The following is a 14,989-nucleotide window of genomic DNA, read 5'->3' as shown; positions in this document are numbered from 1 at the left end:
CTGTGAGGATTGACAGTGGCGCCCGGTCCCCTTTTTCCTTGAACGCCTTCAGGAACTTGATGCATCCCACCACGTTCCGGAACGTCACATCGAAGTATCCACTGCTGGGGAAATCCTGCAGGCAGAAGACGTCCGTAGCTTGAAATCCACAGCAATCGAAGAGGATTTTCTTGATGAAGAAGGTGCGATCGATCGGTGCATCTCCTTCCTTGTCCTTCACGACCACCCGAACGGTGTTGCGCACTTCCAGGCCTGAAGCTTGGTTTATAGCCATTTTAATCAAAGCCTACCCAGGATCAAAAGGCAATGATCATGGTCTCTTCTCAACCAAGTATGCACTGATAACAGATACTACACTTGATCTTAGCCAAAAGGCCGAGAAGCTGGTGTCAAATCAGAGCATGACATCATGCTCTGCCAACTCTGCATGCTGCTGCTGGTTGTTATGTGTACACACACACAAACCCCTTTACAAAGACAGCGTCTGGCACATTTCCCATTGAAAGTGTGTGCGCACATTGCAGACGCCATTTTTGTGGTTTAAGAGGCCTTGTAGTGCCCAAAAACAGGCATTGCAGAGCCACATTTCTGCCCCATGTTGTTTAGTTTCTCAGACATGCGGCAGGATCTTATGGTCTTTGAGATTATGCAGATATCAGGACCATTTCTGGGTCTGCAGTTCACCCTCTGGCACAATCCTCTGGGAGGTGCCCTCAAAAGGGTGAATAAAATGCCAAACGTAGAGTCCAAATCTGGTAGGGCCATCAGGGTGGAGGGGAAACCCCTCCGGAGGATTGGTTTCAGCTGCAGATATAGTCTTTCTTCTTCGGGGTCCTGTCATTTGGCTATGGAGCCTGCGGCTCCGATGGCCCTTGACAAGTTGCCAGGAGCTTGCCTCCATGGCGCTGCCGGGCTCCGCACTCAGCAGGGGTCTGCTCTGATGCTGGGAAGATCCTGGCAAAGTCCTCACCGCTACCCCACATTGGGCACTTAATTGGCCTAAGAAACTACCCACCGCTGCCATCCATCAACAATAGATTTCATCCATACATCTCTCAGCCTTGGCTTCCCAATGTTGCTTGCTATTTAGGATTGTTGATTTTTTTTTATTCAGTCATGGGATGTGGGTGTCGCTGGCCAGGCCAGCATTTATTGCCCATCCCTAATTTCCCTTGTGAAGGTGGTGGTGAGCTGCCTTCTTGAACCACTGAAGTCCATGTGGGCTAGGTAGACCTACAGTGCTGTTAGGAAGGGCGTTCCAGGATTTTGACCCAGCGACAGTGAAGGAACGGCAATATAGTTCCAAGTCAGGATGATGTGTGATTTGGAGAGCAACTTGCAGGTAGTGGTGTTCCCATGCATTTGCTGCCCTTGTCCTTCTAGTTGGTAGAGGTTGTGAAAACTTAAGCTGTGAAATTCAATAGGCCTGAAAACGGGCACAGGGATCACAATGAGGAACTAACCTGCATTTGTTCCTTCTGCTGCAGTCAGCACACACATTCTGTGCTGCTTCTTCATTACCATGATTGTAGAATGCAGCCAGCAGTAATTGCACTGCTGAGTGGCTGCATGTCTAAACATCGGGCACGAAATCATGAGAGGCAAGCGAGGCTGCTCTACTTATAGCCAGTTTGCACTTCTTAAATGGAGCTGGGGGAGGGTGCATTTTGACTGGGACAGGAGCTGGAAGTGGCTGGGGAAGAGTGTCTGAGCAGGAAGGACAATGAAAAATGGTGCAACAGGGCAGAGAGCGTGTTCCGATGTTCTCCAACACAGAACTGGAGGCCTTGGTGCAGGAGATGGACAGGAGGGGAGGCATCTTCTACTCACAGGGGACCAGGAGGCCCTCCAAACAGACTCTGTGAAGGCAATGGCAGCAGATAATCGTCACAGTCAATGCCAGCAGTCTCGCCCTGAGAACCTGGATGCAGTGCCACAAGAAATTCAAAAACCCTTCACAAATGGTCAAGGTGAGTGAAGGCATCTTGAAATGCCATATCCTTACAAATGAGCCACTAGCCTCACACATGACTCAATTCACCACTGCACCCCCTTCACTTACCTACCAACAATTTCTAACAACCATGATTCAAATCTCAAATTCATAGCTTCGCCTCACCTCACACACTTAGCACTGCTGCCAGCCCCACAGCCACATCTCACAGCTTGCACATACTGCCAGCTATTCAATCATGACGGCCCATCATTGGCATCCTTCCATTTACGTGAGATGATGGACAAGCAGCAAATACATTGGCAATGTGATAGTTTCACATGGTGCACTTTTGCTGATGGTTGAAGAGACCAATCTGTGAGAGGCAGGTTCTGCCACGAGTGCTGCCTATGAGGTGATCATCAGGTGTTGTCGGGTGCTGTTGTTGGCATTGGCACCTGCTGTCAAGCTGCTGTCGCCACCATTACGAGTTTCTTTGTGGGCGACAAGCATGGCATCGTCAGCGTAGAGGAGTTCTTTGATCAAGACGTGCTGTATTTTTGTCTTTGCTTTCAATCTGGACAGTTTGTAGGACTTGCCGGCTAGCCAAGTGTGCAGGTAAACTCCTTCTATGTCTTCAGGGAAGGCAAAGGTCAAAAGCATGGAAAAGAAAATGTCAAACATAGTCGGGGCTAGGACACAGCCCGATTTCACGACATTCTTCACCCTGAAACTATCGGAAGTGGAACCGTCAAATTGTAGATTACTGTGCATGTTGTCATGAGTGGAATGGATGAGACTAAGAAGCTTATATAAACTTACCTTTTTGTTTCGGCAGTTTCTTTTTGCAGCGGCGACAGGGAGAGCGAGGTGGCAGCTGGGTAAGTAAGTCCTATATATTTGGGCAGCGGCTGAACCCGAGACACTACACCTGCAGTGTCTCCCACCCGCCCTCTGCCTCTAACCAAAAAAAAAGGACTCGGTGGTGTGCAGATAAGGTAAGGCTTTTTTTATTTCTTTTTTTTTTCGTGTGATTGGTAAAAACTTTTCGTTCCTTTTTCATTTATCTAAGTTAAGACTAAGTTAAGCTTAAGATTAAAAATGGCAGGAGATCTCAGACCCGTGTTATGCTCCTCTTGCTCAATGTGGGGGCTCAGGGACACGGCTGATGTCCCTGACTCCTTCACGTGCTGGAAGTGTGTCCAGCTGCAGCTCTTGTTAGACCGCATGACGGCTCTGGAGCTGCGGATGGACTCACTTTGGAGCATCGTCGATACTGAGGAGGTCGTGGATAGCACGTTTAGCGAATTGGTCACACTGCAGATCAGGATTGCTGAGGGTGAAAGGAAATGGGTGACCAAAAGGCAGAGAAAGAGCAGGAAGGCAGCGCAGGTGTCCCCTGCGGTCATCTCCCTCCAAAACAGGTATACCGTTTTGGATACTGTTGAGGGAGATGGCTCACCAGGGGAAGGCAGCAGTAGCCAGGTTCATGGCACCGTGGCTGGCTCTGCTGTTCAGAAGGGCAGGAAAAAGAGTGGAAGGGCTATAGTCATAGGGGATTCGATTGTAAGGGGAGTAGATAGGCGGTTCTGTGGTCGAAAACGAGACTCCCGAATGGTATGTTGCCTCCCAGGTGCACGGGTCAGGGATGACTCAGATCGGCTGCAGAACATTCTGAAGGGTGAGGGTGAACAGCCAGTTGTCGTTGTGCACATAGGCACCAATGATATAGGTAAAAAACGGGATGAGGTCCTACAAGCAGAATTTAGGGAGTTAGGAGCCAAGTTAAAAAGTAGGACCTCAGAGGTGGTAATCTCAGGATTGCTACCAGTGCCACGTGATAGTCAGAGTAGAAATGAAAGAATAGTCAGGATGAATGCGTGGCTTGAGAGATGGTGCAGGAGGGAGGGATTCAGATTTTTGGGACATTGGGACCAGTTCTGGGGGAGGTGGGACTATTACAAATTGGACGGTCCACACCTGGGCCGGACTGGAACCAATGTCCTTGGGGGTGCTTTTGCTAACGCTGTTGGGGAGGGTTTAATCTAATGTGGCGGGGGGATGGGAACCAAATGAGGAGGTCAGTGGACAGTAAGGAGGTCGTAACTAAAGCCTGTAAGGAACTAGATAATGAAGTCAGCGTGACTAAGGGGAAGAGTAGGCAGGGAGCAGATGATGAACGCAAAGGGACTGGTGGTCTGAGGTGCATTTGTTTTAATGCAAGAAGTGTAGTAGGTAAGGCAGATGAACTGAGGGCTTGGATTAGTACCAGGGAGTATGATGTTATTGCTATTACTGAGACTTGGTTGAGGGAAGGGCACGATTGGCAACTATATATCCCAGGATATCAATGCTTCAGGCGGGATAGAGAGGGAGGTAAAAGGGGTGGAGGAGTTGCATTACTGGTCAAAGAAGATATCACAGCTGTGCTGAAGGAGGGCACTATGGAGGACTCGAGCAGTGAGGCAATATGGGCACAACTCAGAAATAGGAAGGGTGTGGTAACAATGTTGGGGCTGTACTACAGGCCTCCCAACAGCGAACATGAGATAGAGGTGCAAATATGTAAACAGATTATGGAAAGATGTAGGAACAACAGGGTGGTGGTGATAGGAGATTTTAATTTTCCCAACATTGACTGGGATTCACTTAGTGTTAGAGGTCCAGATGGAGCAGAATTTGTCAGGAGCATCCAGGAGGGTTTTCTAGAGCAGTATGTAAATAGTCCAACTCGGGAAGGGGCCATACTGGACCTGGTGTTGGGGAATGAGCCCGGCCAGGTGGTTGAAGTTTCAGTAGGGGACTACTTTGGGAATAGTGATCACAATTCCGTAAGTTTTAGAATACTCATGGACAAAGACGAGAGTGGTCCTAAAGGAAGAGTGCTAAATTGGGGAAAGGCCAACTATGCCAAAATTCGGCAGGAGCTGCAGAATGTAGATTGGGAGCAGCTGTTTGAAGATAAATCCACATTTGATATGTGGGCGGCTTTTAAAGAGAGGTTGATTAGCGTGCAGGAGAGACATGTTCCTGTGAAAATGAGGGATAGAAATGGCAAGATTAGGGAACCATGGATGACAGGTGAAATTGTGAAACTAGCTAAGAGGAAAAAGGAAGCATACATAAGGTCTAGGCAGCTGAAGAAAGACGAAGCTTTGGAAGAATATCGGGAATGTAGGACCAATCTGAAACAAGGAATTAAGAGGGCTAAAAGGGGTCATGAAATATCTTTAGCAAACAGGGTTAAGGAATATCCCAAAGCCTTTTATTCATATATAAGGAGCAAGAGGGTAACTAGAGAAAGGATTGGCCCACTCAAGGACAAAGGAGGAAAATTATGCGTGGAGTCAGGGAAAATGGGTGAGATTCTAAACGAATACTTTGCATCTGTATTCACCGAGGAGAGGGACATGACGGATTTTGAGGTTAGGGATCGATGTTTGATTACTCTAGGTCAAGTCAGCATAAGGAGGGAGGAAGTGTTGGGCATTCTGAAAGGCATTAAGGTGGACAAGTCCCCAGGTCCGGATGGGATCTATCCCAGGTTTCTGAGGGAAGCGAGAGAGGAAATAGCTGGGGCCTCAACAGATGACTTTGCAGCATCCTTAAACACGGGTGAGGTCCCGGAGGACTGGAGAATTGCTAATGTTGTCCCCTTGCTTAAGAAGGGTAGCAGGGATAATCCAGGTAATTATAGACCGGTGAGCCTGACGTCAGTGGTAGGGAAGCTGCTGGAGAAGATACTGAGGGATAGGATCTATTCCCATTTGGAAGAAAATGGGCTTATCAGTGATAGGCAACATGGTTTTGTGCAGGGAAGGTCATGTCATACCAACTTAATAGAATTCTTTGAGGAAGTGACAAAGTTGATTGATGAGGGAAGGGCTGTGGATGTCATATACATGGACTTCAGTAAGGCGTTTGATAAGGTTCCCCATGGTAGGTTGATGGAGAAAGTGAAGTCGCATGGGGTCCAGGGTGTACTAGCTAGATGGATAAAGAACTGGCTGGGCAACAGGAGACAGAGAGTAGCAGTGGAAGGGAGTTTCTCAAAATGGAGACGTGTGACCAGTGGTGTTCCGCAGGGATCCGTGCTGGGACCACTGTTGTTTGTGATATACATAAATGATTTGGAGGAAAGTATAGGTGGTCTGATTAGCAAGTTTGCAGGCGACACTAAGATTGGTGGAGTAGCAGATAGTGAAGGGGACTGTCAGAGAATACAGCAGAATATAGATAGATTGGAGAGTTGGGCAGAGAAATGGCATTTTGGAAGATCCAATTCAAGAGTGAACTATACAATAAATGGAAAAGTCCTGGGGAAAATTGATGTACAGAGAGATTTGGGTGTTCAGGTCCATTGTTCCCTGAAGGTGGCAACGCAGGTCAATAGAGTGGTCAAGAAGGCATACGGCATGCTTTCCTTCATCGGACGGGGTATTGAGTACAAGAGTTGGCAGGTCATGTTACAGTTGTATAAGACTTTGTTTCGGCCACATTTGGAATACTGCGTGGAGTTCTGGTCGCCACATTACCAAAAGGATGTCGATGCTTTGGAGAGGGTGCAGAGGAGGTTCACCAGGATGTTGCCTGGTATGGAGGGCACTAGCTATGAAGAGAGGTTGAGTAGATTAGGATTATTTTCATTAGAAAGACGGAGGTTGAGGGGGGACCTGATTGAGGTGTACAAAATCATGAGAGGTATAGACAGAGTGGATAGCAAGAAGCTTTTTCCCAGAGTGGGGTATTCAATTACTCGGGGTCACGAGTTCAAAATGAGAGGGGAAAAGTTTAGGGGGGATATGCATGGAAAGTTCTTTACGCAGAGGGTGGTGGGTGCCTGGAACGCGTTGCCAGCGGAGGTGGTAGACGCGGGCACGATAGCGTCTTTTAAGATGTATCTAGACAGATACATGAATGGGCAGGAAGCAAAGAGATACAGACCCTTAGAAAATAGGCGACAGGTTTAGATAGAGGATCTGGATCGGCGCAGGCTTGGAGGGCCGAAGGGCCTGTTCCTGTGCTGTAATTTTCTTTGTTTGTTCTTTGGTGGTCTGCCAATTTTCTCCAAAATCTTGTCGAGTCTTGCTCTGCTGACAATGTTGAATGCTTTCGTGAGATCTACAAAAGCAAGGTAGAGAGGTATGTTCCATTCCCTACACTTCTCTTGCAGCTGGTGTATGGAGAAGATCATATCCACTGTAGATTTGCTGGCACGGAAACACTACTGTGCTTCTGGTACACTTGATCTGCAAGTTGATGGAGTCTTTTCTGCATGGCCCTAGCAAAGGCCTTCCCAATGATACTGAGGAGCGAGAGGCCCCTGTAGTTGCTGTAGTCTCTTCTGTCACCTTTGTTTTTATATCATGTGATGATTTTTGCATTACGCATGTCCTCTGGAACAGATCCTGCCGTCCAACAGAGAAGGAGGAGGTCATGAAGGTGGGGCAATAGATGGGACTTTCCATGCTTGCCTTTCTGCTTGCTGAGAAATCAATGGCCTTTTCAAGCTCAGGTGATGAGGGTTCTGCATCTCTGCTGAATAGGTCTCAAACCAGTCTTCGCTGCGGGTCCTGCCTTTACCAAATGTTGCTACTACTGTATCATAGATGATTGATCTCAGTGACTTCCAAGCTTCATCAATATCAACATCGGCATTTAAGCCTTTAAGCAGGTAGAAATTGCTTGAGCACATCACCCAAAAACACATTGCACCACACATACCGTCTCTCTTGCAGGACAAGGTGGTGCACCACTGCAGGCAGCAGCACCTAACCTGTTGGAAACAAGAATGCATGCATGACCTTATCCCATGAAGAAGACAGTGGCTGCTATCACTGGTGCGGCCATGACTAGCACAGGGTTGAAAGGACTGAAGATGATGGTATGTTCATACCTAATCCTCCTTCTCATATCCCAATTCCCCCTCATCCCACAATATTTTCTGATTTACAAGCTACAGATGGTCTAAGGATGCACCTCTTGCTTTCCCCCCACCTTCCCTCACCTCAACCTCACACTTGTATCTTCCTTCTTTCAGATACCCAAGAACTGTAACTTGGCCAGGCAGTGGTGCAGGATCATGATGGGGAAGAGGAGGAAGACAGTGATGAAGAAGAAACACTGTCACTTGCTCTCACACTTGCAGCCACCAGCTTGGACACTCAGACTGCACGTACTTTGGAGATAGCTTAGAGACGGGATCTGCATGCGGTGAGACACTGGGCCCAAGTGGCCTGCACGACGGCAGGTACCAGATGATAGAAAATGAGACTGCACACGAGTTCTGCTGCAGAGGACCTAGATGAGGATGTCGATGGGGCAGCCTACAGGAATAAACTGATGGGTATTCACAATGAAATACTTGGTGCATTGGCAAGCTTGTCAGAAATTAAATTTCAAGAAGCACAGAGGAGTCCAACACCAACTTGGCACAAGGCATTGCTCAAAGCTTGGAACCCATCCTTTCCTGCATGGAAGTGGTGGCCAACTTCATTAGCACACTGGCATATTGATGCCGACGTCTCAGCTTCCATTACAGCACAGGTAGGAGCTACCCAACATCTGACTGCTGGATTGGAAGCTCAGGCTGAAGTCATGCAAGCTCAGTCTGCTGCTAATTGTGGATGCAGATACCAGCATTCAAAGGGGCTTACAGGTTCTCACAACAGTCCAGCAATTTGTCCTCTAACACATTGCTAGAATGGCTGAGGCGCTGCCCCGTAGGAGTGGCAGTCACTCCTTGCAGCATAAACCTGCTGTCCTCTCTCAGGATCAGAGCATTCGTCCTCCTACCACTGCCACTTCACCAGAGCCCTTGCTGTTGCCTGTTGTGCCTGTCAGCCAGCCCACATTGCTCCCGCCCGTACTGAGGTAGTGCAGTCCAAAGTCAGGCCTTCTTGCCCCAGAGCTATGCAAGGTCATCCTGCAAGGCCATCTGCAGTCTTCCCCACTGAATGTCTGCAGTCTTCTGCCAGCCATGCTGCAGCCATTGGGGTAACCCTGCGTAGGGACAGACAAAGGCACACAGAAGACAAGCAGTAAGGGAATGCATAAGAGTGATTAGTTGACTTTTGTACAGAATATTGGATGGTTTGATTGTTTCCCCTGGTTGGAGAGTCTGGAACCAAGGGACACAATTTCAGAATAAGGGGGAAGCCATTTACAACAGAGATGAGGAGAAATGTCTTTACTCAGAGGGTTGTGAATCTTTGGAATTCTCTACCCCAGAGGGCTGTGGAAGCTCAGTCAGTGAGTATGTTTAAAGCAGAGATTGACAGATTTCTAAATACAAATGACATAAAGGGATATGAGGATGGTGTGGGAAAAAGGCATTAAAGTGGAAGATCAGCCATGATCGTATTGAATGGTGGGACAGGCTCGATGGGCTGAATGGCCTACTCCTGCTCCTATGTTCCAAGTTGGTATGGAATGTTTATTTTCTGGTGGCCTTTATTTCAGCATTGTGGTGACGAGGATGCTGTGATGGTTAGGAATGGGGGAAGGTAAGGTGTGGGACTGTTGTTGATGAGGAATTGGGGTTGCGTTCACTGGTACTGCAGTCAGATGCGGTGATCACGAATAGCCCAGCCGGAGAGAAGGTGTAGTAGTTGCCTCCTGCCTTCTTCCTCCTCTTCCTTTTCCTCCTCCTCCTTGTCCTCCTTCTCAGCTATCACCATATACCTGGTGGCAAGGGCTGTGCCCTCATGCTGGAGAGGTTTTGCAGGATACAGCAGACCACGATGAATCATGACACACACTCTGGAGAGTACTGCAGGGTTCCTCCAAAGTGATCTAGGCAGCAGAAGTGTTGCTAATCACCTCAATTATCTGCTCGATGACATTTTGTGTGGCAGCATGGCACACATTATGCAGATGCTACCCACATGTGCATGGGTTGCACACCGGAGTCATAAACCAGGTGGTCAGCGGATAGCCCTTGTCGCTCAGTAGGCAATCTCAGATCTCTCATGGGGGCATAATGCTGATAGTACAACATAACTGCTACCGGGATAGCAGACAGTGACTTGCATGATGCATTGAGCAGCGTTGCACATCAACTGAACACTGAAGGAGTGGACCCATTTGCTGTTGCAGCACATCTTTGATTTAAACGCAGCACCCACAAAGTAACATGGGTGCAATCTATTCCACCTTGCACTGAAGGGAAGCCTACTGTCCTGGTGAAGCCACATTCTCTCTGAAAAGAGAGAATACACTGTATTCCCCTCTCTTTGTATACAGAGAATCAATGACCTCCCTTATACAGCAGTGGGTGGTGAAATGCAAGATTTTGAAGATGTTGCCTGCTCCAGCCTGGAGGGAGCCTGATGGGAATAAGTTCATGGTAACAATCACCTTTACAGCCACTGCAGCACCATAATCACCCTGCTTGAAGTTGCAAGTCTGCCTACAACAGGTGGCAGATTTCAGTGAGCATTTCCTTAATGAAACAAAGATGTCACATATACTGCTCCTTGCTGAGAACTGTGCCCTAAAGACCCTCAGTGGATATAGCCTCCTGCTAACAACTTTCCTCCTCCTCTTCAAGCAGCTTGTCCTCATCTGTGCTGCCTCTTCTCATTCTCCCTGCAGGCCAAGGATGTTAGAAACTACAGCACCCATGACTGGGAAGAAGTGGTGTGCGCAGAACCCTTGAAGTGAGAACCAAGACCCTCACCACTACTGACTCAGCAACAACCAGTAGAAATCAACCAGCAATTAACCTGAAAGTGGTTGAGGATCCCTTTCAACAGCACTAGTGGGATGTCCTTCCTGCAGCTGAACGCATGTTCAGTGACGTTCCCTCAAAGCTGTGCGAGTGCACAGCCAGGCAATAGTCTAGAACCAACCACAGTGCATGTACAGCCATGCTGCAATCTTAAAGGGACCGAGCAGTACAACAAACAAGCCGTGCACAGCAAAGGGAAAGGACAGGAAACATTGATGTTCAGCTGTGTGAGGTTAGGTGAGGGCATTAGCTGCACCGTTAAGGTTGGAAATGGCACCACTAGAGTCAAATTAGCATTGCACGTTATACTTCTAGCACAGGTTCCCAGTGCCTGTGATAATGGCCTACCTAAAATGGCACCAGTACAGCCTACAAAATTTGCATGGTGTGGATGCCATTTTAGACCCAAAATGGCACCCAACCAAAAATATGGGTGCCATGCAACCTCAGTTTACAGCCTTAATATTTACATCAGTTGTCAGAAATGATGTGTAGAGTGGAATATAGTTCATGCATTAACCTCCTGTAGCATCAATATGGCTTTTTCATTTAATATACATTACAGTGATATGCAAGTTAGCTTGTTTTAATTTAGTACTTTGGATAAATGCTCCTATTGTGCAAAATGAAGCTGCCAAGGCTAGGACAGTCATTATGCTATTTTTCAGTACATGCTATGCCCTAATTTTAGTCTATCTCTGGGTGTGGATTCCCTGCGAGTGGACAATTTACCTGTTCCTAGGGCAATCCTGCTTTTGAGGCAGACGCTCAAATTTTATGCAGATAGCCTTTTCTTGATGTTCTGGCTGAAACAAACATCTCACAATGTGCTAAATGCAACAAAATTGTAAACGCATTCTTTAGAAATACATTTACAATGTAGCTGCGTCTGATGCTGAGCCAGTCCTTCCTGCCCCTGTAGTGTTACAGAGACTATTAACTCTGCTCTGTCTTTCAGCATTCAGAAACTGCAGCAGAGTTTACACAGATAATGAACTGTACTGTTGATATTATTTATAAAACTGTCAAATATATCAGAACCTGTGCCTTCAGCAGTGTGACTACCTGACACAGGAGGGACAAGTGACGAGTAATGGTTCAGTTCAATGATGTCCTTGGGACTTGAGTGAGGTTTAGCCGAGTTTAGAATAAGGTATAAGGCAAAGGAATAGAGACAAAGACTGCAGGCTGCTGAACATGAATGCTTCTTTATTCTGTCTGTTTTAGTTTCACTTTCATTTTGCTAGCATCTCTGTTCTACAGCAGCCTCGAGAGTACACAATGCACAATGCAATTGTAATTTCAAAACACTACAAAACTACATCCCTCCGCTTAGTAAATGAGAGACATAGCATGTTTCAATAGTTTGTTTCTAAAACTGTAAATGATAAGCTTGAACATAAATAGTTCAGCTTGTAATATAGTCACTTAAGTATGGTGGGCATTTTCTCTCACGAATAGGATATCGTCTGATATTACTCATTTGGCTCATGTTTTTCCTCTGATGGTTTGTGAACTGCACTTAACAGTAATCATTGATCCTTTTGTGTTGGTCACAACAAATGGTTGGATGTCATAAGGGGTTGTGTTTTTTAATATGACCTTCACATTTCACAAGTACTTTATTTCCTGGCTTAAGCTGTGTCGCTCGAAATTCCAAGTTTTCTCAGCAAGTTCTTTCTTTTGGGCCTCCTTATCTCGAGAGACAATGGATACGCGCCTGGAGGTGGTCAGTGGTTTGTGAAGCAGCGCCTGGAGTGGCTACAAAGGCCAATTCTGGAGTGACAGGCTCTTCCACAGGTGCTGCAGAGAAATTTGTTTGTCGGGGCTGTTGCACAGTTGGCTCTCCCCTTGCGCCTTTGTCTTTTTTCCTGCCAACTACTAAGTCTCTTCGACTCGCCACAATTTAGCCCTGTCTTTATGGCTGCCCGCCAGCTCTGGCGAATGCTGGCAACTGACTGCCACGACTTGTGATCAATGTCACACGATTTCATGTCGCGTTTGCAGACGTCTTTATAGCGGAGACATGGACGGCCGGTGGGTCTGATACTAGTGGCGAGCTCGCTGTACAATGTGTCTTTGGGGATCCTGCCATCTTCCATGCGGCTCACATGGCCAAGCCATCTCAAGCGCCGCTGACTCAGTAGTGTGTATAAGCTGGGGGTATTGGCCGCTTCAAGGACTTCTGTGTTGGAGATATAGTCCTGCCACCTGATGCCAAGTATTCTCCAAAGGCAGCGAAGATGGAATGAATTGAGACGTCGCTCTTGGCTGGCATACGTTGTCCAGGCCTCGCTGCCGTAGAGCAAGGTACTGATACACTCGGACTTTTGTGTTCCATGTCAGTGCGCCATTTTCCAACACTCTCTTGGCCAGTCTGGACATAGCAGTGGAAGCCTTTCCCACGCGCTTGTTGATTTCTGCATCTAGAGACAGGTTACTGGTGATAGTTGAGCCTAGGTAGGTGAACTCTTGAACCACTTCCAGAGCGTGGTCACCAATATTGATGGATGGAGCATTTCTGACGTCCTGCCCCATGATGTTCGTTTTCTTGAGGCTGATGGGTAGGCCAAATTCATTGCAGGCAGCCGCAAACCTGTCGATGAGACTCTGCAGGCACTCTTCAGTGTGAGATGTTAAAGCAGCATCGTCAGCAAAGAGGAGTTCTCTGATGAGGACTTTCCGTACTTTGGACTTCGCTCTTAGACGGGCAAGGTTGAACAACCTGCCCCCTGATCTTGTGTGGAGGAAAATTCCTTCTTCAGAGGATTTGAACGCATGTGAAAGCAGCCGGGAGAAGAAAATCCCAAAAGGTGTGGGTGCGAGAACACAGCCCTGTTTCACACCACTCAGGATAGGAAAGGGCTCTGATGAGGAACCACCATGTTGAATTGTGCCTTTCATATTGTCATGGAATGAGGTGATGATACTTAGTAGCTTTGGTGGACATCCGATCTTTTCTAGTAGTCTGAAGAGACCACGTCTGCTGACGAGGTCAAAGGCTTTGGTGAGATCAATGAAAGCAATGTAGAGGGGCATCTGTTGTTCACGGCATTTCTCCTGTATCTGACGAAGGGAGAACAGCATGTCAACGGTCGATCTCTCTGCACGAAAGCCACACTGTGCCTCAGGGTAGACGCGCTCGGCCAGCTTCTGGACTTTAAAAAAGTACTTTAATTAAATCCTTCTGTTCTTGATCGCATTCGCATACATGTTGAACGTTAGTTCCGTGGGGTAGCTCAGGTAGACGTCTGTGCATAGGATGTGAAAAGATGAGTGTAGCTGGAGGTTTTCCATTAGTCCAGTGAGGTGTCGCTCTGTAATTATGAAGAAAGTGATATAGCTTTTGCTTCCATGACTTGTTTTCAGCTGTATCAATTTTTCAATGTTTGCATAAATCTCTCGACTTCACTATTAGCTCTTGGCCAACAGGGCGTGATTTTCCCATGAGTGAACCCTGACTGCTTGCGTTGAAGTTGACATAACTAATTCCAGGATTGGGAATCTGCTGTAGTCGTCAGTGACAACAAGTAGGTTGGCAAATCTGTGAAATAAACACTAACTGCAATCCATGGTCCTGGAGGCAGTTCAGACATCTTGAGAGGATCATGAAGATTTGACATCGTGGTTGCTTGACATGGCAAACACTGATTGATTTTGTGCTCCACCATGCAGTCAATTCCTGGGAACAATACCTTTTCCCTAAAGTGTTGTTTGAGCTTGACTATTCCCTGGAGTCCTTCACGTGCTATATCGAAAACATATTCCCTCAGTGAGTGTGAAATGACAATACAGTTGTTACATAATATGAGCAGATGTGGTTGGAATGGTTAACTCGAACATTATGAAGACCTTATAGTGTGTGAGCGATTTCATCTGTAGACGTTTTCTCGATCGTGTCTTTCTCGTTTCGTGATTCCATAGCCTTCATACATAATTGCAAAAGCCTCACTTGTTTGTTGCTGCTTTGATGTCAGCTAGTTTTAGTGTCTTTGGAACTGCATTTATGCTTACGTAGTTAAGATGTTGTTCAGCAACCTTTTCCTCACAACTAGTAGGACTGACTGTCGGCAGCAGATGTCAGGAAAGATAGTACGCTGGGTTGCGTTTGCCTGGCTGATACTCAACTTGGAACTTGTACTCTTGCAGTTTGAGAATCCAACGTTCTATTCGAGTGGATTGTTGAACAAGCTCACTAATGGTCTATGATCGGTTATTACTTTAAACTCACTTCCATATAAGTAGAGATGAAAGTGTTAGATACCCCATGTGATTGAAGGTGCTTCTCTCTCTGTTAGTGAATAACACTGCTGTACAGGCATCTG

The 14,989-nt window shown here is 47.0% G+C and overlaps 1 pseudogene; it reads right to left on the bottom strand.

Moving 5' to 3' along the window:
• Positions 1-253: 253 nt before the first annotated feature.
• LOC137347351 (U2 spliceosomal RNA) lies at positions 254-387 on the bottom strand (annotated as a pseudogene).
• Between the last annotated feature and the right edge of the window lie 14,602 nt (positions 388-14,989).

Source organism: Heterodontus francisci, chromosome 31 (assembly GCF_036365525.1).
Source record: "Heterodontus francisci isolate sHetFra1 chromosome 31, sHetFra1.hap1, whole genome shotgun sequence".
NCBI lineage: Eukaryota > Metazoa > Chordata > Chondrichthyes > Heterodontiformes > Heterodontidae > Heterodontus > Heterodontus francisci.
Note: the sequence above shows the minus strand (reverse complement) of the source record. Positions and strands in the feature narration are given on the sequence as shown.